Raw genomic sequence first — 9,255 nt, 5'->3', positions numbered from 1 at the left:
AAATACTATAAACACGAAAGCAAACAGTCGTCATTAGTAAACATCATTTGGGACTATTCAAATGAAACAAAAATCAAACACTTGCAAACCAAAGACAATTCGACCTACCTTTGCATTTAATTGTCCATGTGATTGTCAATACATGTTGATTTTTATGTAATATAAAATGGAGAAGATAGGTTGAAACTCAACATTTGCCCCAGCATAAAACCAAGATACAAAATAGTAATGTTTTCAGAGATCACTAAAAGGTCTTCAACAATGTAAAAACAACATTTATAAAGCTCTGAAAGGCCTTGACAATAAAGGTAACAAACTCCACGGCAACAACAAAAGGTCTTCAACAAGTCTAAAAACGACGTTTATAAAGCTCCGAAAGGCCTCGACAACAAAAGTAACAATCTCCACGTAAACAAAACAGTTAACTGTTCTTCAAAACAGAACAAAACAACGACACAAAAAAGGCGTACCTATGACCTATATATTTCGACTAGTAAGAGGCACACGGCGTCCGTGTTAGGGCTTTATACGTCCTTGTAAAACCCTAACCATCAATTTTGATATAAGGTCAAAAACTGAAACAATCAAGAAACACACCATGACATTCACCCAATAACACATCAACTCCTCTCCATGGAATACCGCTTTATACACCATATAAACAAAATGAGATATCAACTTATAGAACGCCCGTATTTACTGCAATCTAGATCTGACCATATTACTGAATGACAATACTATCATAACTACAAGTATTTGAAATAATCGGTTACCACAACTTCGGTGGACTGAGTTTGGAGTAGCAACGTCAAGCTACATAGGCGAGATATTTTGTTGTTTAGTACCCAAACATTACGTAGAGTTTTTCGTAGGTATGTAATTAGGGTGGAATATCGAAAAGAAGGGTTCAAATACCAAGTTATTTGTTTGATAATCGCCTATAATGTGTTTCATTTTTGTTAGTTCACGTAAAATTGATTTCGTCTCATATGAAAACGAGAGATGTATTTCTTTTAAAAATGAAATCAGCTAACTGGTTGTAGAAGCAAAAAAATAGAAGGTTAAAAATGAAAAAAATGTTAATACTAACTCTAACCGGGAAGTTATGACGTTTCGCTTTTCTCTCTAGAAAGTGTTTTTTTTTATTAATCCGAATTTAATAGAACATCTTACCTTTTCATTTCGTCAAACTTTTTTTTCTTATGCAGTATAGGGTATGTAAGTCTCGTTCTAGTTTCATTTTCTTTACCGGAATTTCCGATGTAGAACGTATTGAAAACCGGAGACCGATCTGTATTTTATTGTTTACTTCCGGGTACTCGAGACGCTGTATAACAATGCAAAATTTTCTAGTTTATGTATTATCTTACTTCATTTATCATGTAGAAATAGTTATTTGTCATTTTTATTGGTAATTTTATATAGAAAGTTTTTTGCCCTTAAAGCTGAACTCAACGCTCTCTAATGAAAAATCACTATGCTTTTGAATGGTAGACGAAATCACGGGGTCACATGACGAGACTTACACACCCTATTACACTCAACTATCGCTTGGCAAGAAGTGGGTGATTTTGTTTGCAATGAATAAAAACAATGTCCCTATAAATTATGCAATTAGAAGATCAGTGAGTGGTCATTTGAAAATGGAAGTCCTTGAATAACGGATTTTTGTAATGATGTTTGAACTCAGATTGCATATTTTACAGAAGTTTTTTTTTCAAATTGTTGCCAATTATACTGACCTGACAGCAATCATAATTTTTAAGTCGGTAATTTTTTTTTCTAAAAAATAAACTTAGGAAAAATTTCTGAATTTAAAATATACTTGCAAAAACCGAGTATATTTATTTTATTGTAGAATGTCAATCATGGATGCAATGCAGTGAACATAACCTAAAAATTTATGATTTTGAGGGTCGTCTAATTATATACAGACGGATTGGTATCCCAAAGGTATGTGCGTATCTAAGGTATATTGACTATTTAGGGCGACCAACAGTTTCATATATTACAATTTGACCCAATTCTTCTTAAATTATTCGTTATATGTAACTTGTAAATGTAGTCAAATTTTTAATTTGAAGGCCAGTTGGTCCATACAATTTATGGACCGGTAGATATACCTCAAAAACCAAGCAAATAAATACTTTTAAAAATATCTAAACATGTAAAACATGTATTGGTGATTTGTCAAGTTCTCTGCTGTGGGTGTATAAAATGGATTTTAAGAATTTTCCACATTATGAATAGTGAAATGAAGAAGATATGTATACATTAGAATATACATTTGCAGTAAGCTGACACCAGAGAATATCCAGCCATTGTTTCCATAATAGTATTTTATGTGTATAAAGATACATTATTATGATATTAATTGCATTCCATTCATACAAATGTAACTCTGGCGTGTTTGTCAAAATGATTTGGTTTTGTCCTTAATGTAATGTTGGTTTGCATGTATAATGTGGAAAATGATCAATAGCATTTAAGTACTCCTCCGTCTAAGAATCAGGCAAAATGTGTATAAAGTGTGGCACATGAAAAAATGGCGGGAAAATTTTCCCGAACTTTTTCATTATATAAGCAGTCAAAAAATATCTACATCACCAATGCTTCAGGAAAAACGTAAATAGCTGTTCCGCTGATTTCTAGATGTGTTAAATGTTTTCGAGGCAAAAAAAGACCAAATTGAGAAATATGATGTGCCACCCGTTGTCTGATTCTTACACAGAATGGTACTTAACATGGTAATGCAGTATGGATAACAGAAACTAAAAGTATAGCACACCTCATACAGAAAGCTATTATATTCATTGTAAGCAAGGTTTACCAGTATTAAAATGGTGGTTGATTTGCATAAATACTAGACAATATGTTACGTGAAATGGCCATGTAAATTATATTACATAAACTATGAGTCATTTTCTTTTTCATTTTATTTATTCAAACGAAAATAAACCGTGTTATTACATTATTTTTGACAAAAGTACATATTACTTTGGGTTTCTCATTTAAAATATCACTTTTCTTAGTAATTTAGTCAATATACTATCTTACATTATGATTAGGATTAAGAGACAATTTTCAATTTAATTGTGTAATATGTTATCCACAGTGGCTAAATTCACAAATGGGGAGTACTGTGATCTGTGATCTAGACTAAGTACTGTAACCTTCCGCATTGTTTGCACCTTCTCATGTCGGGAATAACTGGCCTCTGTATGTCTTGTTTGTTTCACTTTCAATTTACTGTATATTGCTGGACTATATAATAGAAACTATTTCGCTGTATCTGTGTATATTTTTTGGGGGGGAGGGGGGCAGCTACAGTCTGCCCATTGCTTTGGGGATTTCCTCATCGTTTATCGAAGACCTGTGGGTGGCTGATATTTTTCATCCCGGTCGAGTTGTCTCTTTGACATATTCACCATATCCATTGTCCTTATATATAAATTATGTAAATTTACCAGAAGATAATATATAGTAAACAACCCGTTTAATTTACACGAGATCAAGATACAAAGAATATATTAAGCAGCTTTAGATGATATGTTCAGACCAAATGTCATGTGATATGCCTAAATATAAGAAAGGACGTATTTGAAGATTCAACGGTGGGGACAATTGTAACTGTTTGCCGATATATTGAATAAGAAAAACAGGTCATCTTAAGCGTGTTCATTGTCATATCTTTTGATTTATGCAATTAGATGTTTTTGTTTTAAACACGACAGACACATTTCAATGTAATCACTGTGACGAATCGAACAATCTGGTCCTCATGTTTAAGAGAAATCGGCGATAAAGGTATTTTTTAAAGATGGACAGACATAACGATTGATACGCTCATGGTCGAAATTGGAAGACATATGGTGGAGATGGACAAATATAAAGACAACTGACACGCTCATAGCGGATTGGATAGATATTATGATTGACATGTTCATATTGGAAATTGGAAGACATAACGATTGACACGCTCATGGTTGAGATGGGCAGATATAATGACTGATCCGCTCATAATGGAGATGGATAGACATAATGACTGACATTTTCATACTGGAAATGGACCAACATAATCACTGACACCTTCATGGTGGAGATGGATAGACATTACGACTGAAACGTTTACGGTGGATATAAGCACACACATTCCGGGCGATAAATTTTAGACATGACAACACCTATTTAAGATACAATTTTTTAAAATTTGTCCTTGTTACCATATGGAATAATATACTATCTAACTGTGAAATAGCTTCTGACGTTCTATCTGAACTCTAGACCCTGCAGATATTTCTCTGCGAAATTGCAAGGATCTTGCAAAACCGGAAAAAAGTGAATGATATTACGTGCCGTTATCCGGTTGTCAAATATGTATTTATCATTCTTATATATTGGATTCAGATATTATAATACGATTGTAAGACTCATTTTACACGTCATCATTTTCTGTAGTTCTTTATTTCCATCAACCTGAAAATGAAGTGAATAATAGGATCACTTTTTGTCAAAATTGAATGGACCGATTCAGAAGAGTTGTATGAAATTCTTGAATTGCTATTCTTCATGTCGCCCCTTACTAGGCAAGATGTATTTTACAAGTATGCCGCCGAGGCGCAACTTTATGAAAATGGAAGTTGAATTTTGTCCATTCCTGCCATGATACAGACAGAAAATGTACAGTACTTGTATGGGGAAATTTTCTCCTTCGATGGTATATGGGGGGTGGGGAATGAGGAATAGGGGATCAATGATGATGATGGTGTATGGGGGATGGGGATTTTGAATGGGGTGGATGGGGATATTAGTTCTAAAATACAAAAAATACCAGTTAAATACATTGTAAATTTCGATATCCTGTACACGCGTTTCAAGGAGTACCCTCTCATCAGCAGCATTATAATCAAATATGTGGGAAGATCATCATCAAAATATTAGTTGTATACAAGAAGTACTCATAACCAAATCTATCGAAAGAGGAAGCCAAATCCATCACCGAGAGGTTCTACTATATGCAATGCAAGGAATGAAACCTCATTGTTCAACATATTTTTAAATTTGGAATACTGCAATATTTCATAAATAAGGTAGATAAAATATGATATAATTCGGGGTCAGACAAGTCTGACTACTGGGTTGGTGAGTAATTGATATGAAGAAATATATTACATTTACTTTTAAAAACAGTCAAAATATTAAAAAATTTAAAAATATAAAATTTAATTAAAGAATGTTAATATTTGATACATATTTGTGTTCCTTTATAAATTGCAAACAAAAAATCAAACGCACAGATTTATTTATTCTAAAAAGTTAACAAAAATGGTATAATCAATTTTTCAAAAGTTCGATTAAGTTATAAAAATCGGTATAAACGGAGAATTAAGAAAGAAAAAAAAACCATTATTTTGTTTTGCTTACACAAAAAAAATGATTGATCTTCAAAATATGAATTTGTTGGGAAAAGTGATTTTAAGCGATGTTATTTAATGTCAAATAGCGATATTTAAGTTTATAAGTCAAATTCCTTCAAGACTTTAGAGCGTTTTTGGTTAACCAAGGTTAAAGAAAACATTTGAATTCATATTTAGTGACTTAAAATATGTCTAGATTAATTGATTATCAAGTTTTCTATATAGACAAGTTTTATTGTACTTTTACATAATGTCAATATTAGGAATCTTTCCATCTAACACTGAGAAAAGACTTACCTCAGAATCAGGCAGAAGGTGATAAGTCTGTATTTTTCATCAATTATCATAATCGTTAAAAAGTATATCCATTACGTCCCACTAGTGATTTAAGATCCAAAAAGTTATGAAGAATGATGGAAAAGTTATATACCGATGTTGAGTGGAACAAAAAATTACTTTCCTAACCTTAAGCACAAGACTAATTGGTATTTTTAATATTGTTTTACTTTCTAAAAGTTTTAAAATTGTTTAGAAAGTTAAAAAGATTTTGCAACTTATCATAAATTCCTTTTATTTGCCTATTACTTATGCGAGCATGTTTCTAAATCTGCACGTAAAACGGTCCGTTTTTGTTTCTTACATTTCATCAGTTAAATGTCTGTGAGTATTCCTATTAACGTGGCCGATAATGAAGAAGCTGTCAGAACCACAATCGACACAACAAAGGCAAGTTCCATTGTTGACAGTAGTTGCATAAGCTTTACATCCTCTATAGTAACACGTGCGGTTGCAGTATTTATCGCAGTCAGTGTTACTTTCTGCAACTAAAAGTTAAAGCTTATTTAACGAATAGTATATACGTTTTTGGATGACCTGTAGAATAAATTGTCGTGTTGTTTTTTTTATGTGTGTTTCCACTTTAAAATTTGATTTGTCACATTACTTGATTTTTGTAGCACTTTTACGGCACGGAAATATATCAGCTCAAAATTTACTTTATAAAACAATATCATAAGCAAATAGTATTGAATAAGAATTTGTTAAAATCCTTGAGAGTTGTATGCATTTAACAATAGTACAAAGAAGTATTAGGTTTTACACCTACTTTTTTCGAACGATTGCATTATCTTGCGGCATACAAGCACGAAATCACCGAAAGCGTTCTGGTTTAGAAAAAATTCTATGTTCATGTTATTTTTGTAACAGTCCATATAAAATGCGGACACTGCCTATTGTAGTGATTCATGATGTTTTTTTTTGTTCTACATATTGTACATTTTTACCGTACATAGTCCTTTCTGTATTCAGATCTGTATTTATATTCATATCCCACTTAAAACAACGAAATCAAGAACGATAACTCATGGAAAGTGCCAATATCATACAGAATAAACATAATGTGTATCTTGGAAGTGTAACAACCATCTATTTTTGTTTTTTCTCAGATTATTACGATTTAAATATTCAGGCACAGGTACCCAAATGTAGTTATTGATATATCATTTTGATTCTTTTGTTCATGGGAAAGGTTAGCACACTGAGGAAGAGCTGTAAGTTACCTGAGTAAAGCTCTGGATAAATTGACTTATACAAATGTACCTTATATTTACATATTAGGACAAACAAGTGAAGTACCCACCTGCAAATATCACTATAACGAGCATTGCTGAGAGAAAAGCAATCTTCATCTTGCTTTGTACAATTCTAAACGTAACAGTGATTAGTTACATTTAAAGTAAATTTGTTTTGACCAGGGTTTCTGTGACTTAACAAGCGATCATTATAATATATAGTGTTTTTAGCGTTGGTACATGTATTTATAAATGTAATGTAATTTATTTGGATTTTGAATATTGCAGATATATTGGTTGATTTTTCCCAACAGTTAATGAGTAAAATAGTTAGTTTACCTGTGAAAGAAAAGCATGGGAAATGGCCATGGAGATAACTCGGCAAAGACGGATCCGGAAATGTTGAAACGTTGGGTTTCAAACTGATATTTACTCTTTTTTTTTGCCCAAATTTTGCACAAAATCCGCATAATTTTTCAACAATTTACTTGACAATTTAAAACAAAAGAAAACAAAATAAAAAATCTAAGTTAAGACAGACCATGTTGTCGATAGCAGCCAATGAACATCTATGCTATAGATCCAGCAAAATTTATAGTAATGGATATGAAACAAAACAACAAAGCGGCATTGAGACAGAATTAAACTCATTTTTGTGCGTTATAAATTTCTATCGTAAAGTGTAAACTGTTGATACGCCAATATCAAGGCGTCTATTTAGGACTTTAAACTTGTTAGTTCATCCGATTTCCTCTACAAAGATTATATAATTATAGAAACTTCGTTATTCCGGGAATCATTCTGAATAATAAAGGCAAGTTTATAAACACGTCTTATACGATTTAAAATTTCATTGTTGCTATTGCAAAAACATAATAATTTTTACCGTTATAGAAAAAAATAACTTCATTTTGTCTTGATTCTAAATTTGAGACGTTCAATTAAATACATGCGTGTGCTGATCTCATATTTTTTTTCAAAAGTATAAATAATGCTATACTATCTTAATCATTATTGTTAGGAAGACTTACAACCCTGTCTGTCAGAGCATGGGTTCTGTAACTTGTATAGCGTGTTGAAATTTAACTGCAAAACTTATTTTTACAATGGCATTTCTTGCAATCATTTTAAAGATACGCTCTCTCATTATTTCTTTTTTTTTCCAAATAGTATTGCATACTTCACATCCATCACAAGTTAATTATTGTTAATATCAAACACATTATAAATTGTTTATTTCTGTTTCATTTAACATAATATTTTACAGTACAGGTGTGGATAGTTCGATAAATTATTGTGAAGACTGCAGACTTCTTTCTTCTTGTCCTCGTCGCATTTTTCGCAGGTCAGTAAATTTCATTACATAATGTGATATGTTTTAACAGTATGAAATGTTATGAAGTGGAAACTTAAAACATATGTTATAATTTCTTTGATAAATTAAAAAGCAATTTACTATTACTATTACAATCCTGCCTAATTGGGACCAAATCTAGGTTTAGAAATATACTTGTTTTATCTTTGTAGTGAGTGATGCCATTACCAACTGTCAAATATGTAAATACTACTGTGGGTATACTAAGAATTGTAGTCAGTACATGTGCGTCACTTATAAGACCAAGGACTACTGTTGCTGCTTCAACTGTGCTGGATATTCCTACTTCAATATTGCACGAGTTTCTAGACCACAAGTTGAAGAAATGCGAGAGTGAGTATAATGAATGATAAAAATACAAGGTCAATCATCTTTCGTTTGGAAGTCTTTGCAAGAATCTTGAACAAAGTTGTAAAAGAAATGACTAACCTGGAAAATTCAAACAACGCTGACAATAAGTTAAAAATTATTGGTCTGTTCAATTTCAAATGACAAAGATTCTCGACACTATTGCAAATGTTAACGTGCAATGTAACCTGTCTTATACAAACCCCTTTGACTTAAGGCAGGTTCGATTTAGACTGTTTTTTTAGGTTCAAAATTTGAACCCGGTTTTAGACTAATCATATAACTATTTTCCGTTTCCTTTCAGAGTGACCAGGATTGACAACTATTAGAACAAATCTAAGGAAGAATAGCTTGTTATAAGACTTAATCAAGAAATAATCAAAGTATTTAGATATTCTTATTGTTCTATTCAGTTTTACACTCCAAAAATTTGATAGTTTTCTGAAATCCTAATTTTATAAAACTATTGTATTTGTCTTTGTTGTGCCTGCAAATCATTTTACATTGCTTTGTCACTTTATTTTCGAATAAATATGGAGTTTTA

The 9,255-nt window shown here is 31.8% G+C and overlaps 1 long non-coding RNA gene across 3 annotated transcripts; it reads left to right on the top strand.

Moving 5' to 3' along the window:
• The first annotated feature begins 11 nt into the window (after positions 1 to 11).
• LOC148613253 (uncharacterized) lies at positions 12 to 9,255 on the top strand. Of its 3 annotated transcripts, XR_015923302.1 has the most exons (5): positions 12 to 1,953; positions 6,863 to 6,967; positions 8,256 to 8,333; positions 8,516 to 8,696; positions 9,016 to 9,255. It is a non-coding gene; the product is annotated as an uncharacterized LOC148613253 (long non-coding RNA). The 3 variants fall into 3 exon arrangements; XR_015923303.1 differs by lacking the exon at positions 6,863 to 6,967; XR_015923304.1 differs by lacking the exon at positions 12 to 1,953 and having other exon boundaries at positions 4,807 to 6,967; positions 7,277 to 8,333.

This window comes from Perna viridis, chromosome 6 (genome assembly GCF_037379345.1).
Source record: "Perna viridis isolate PV_CMFRI_1.1 ecotype Kerala chromosome 6, ASM3737934v1, whole genome shotgun sequence".
NCBI classification, from domain to species: domain Eukaryota; kingdom Metazoa; phylum Mollusca; class Bivalvia; order Mytilida; family Mytilidae; genus Perna; species Perna viridis.
Note: the sequence above shows the minus strand (reverse complement) of the source record. Positions and strands in the feature narration are given on the sequence as shown.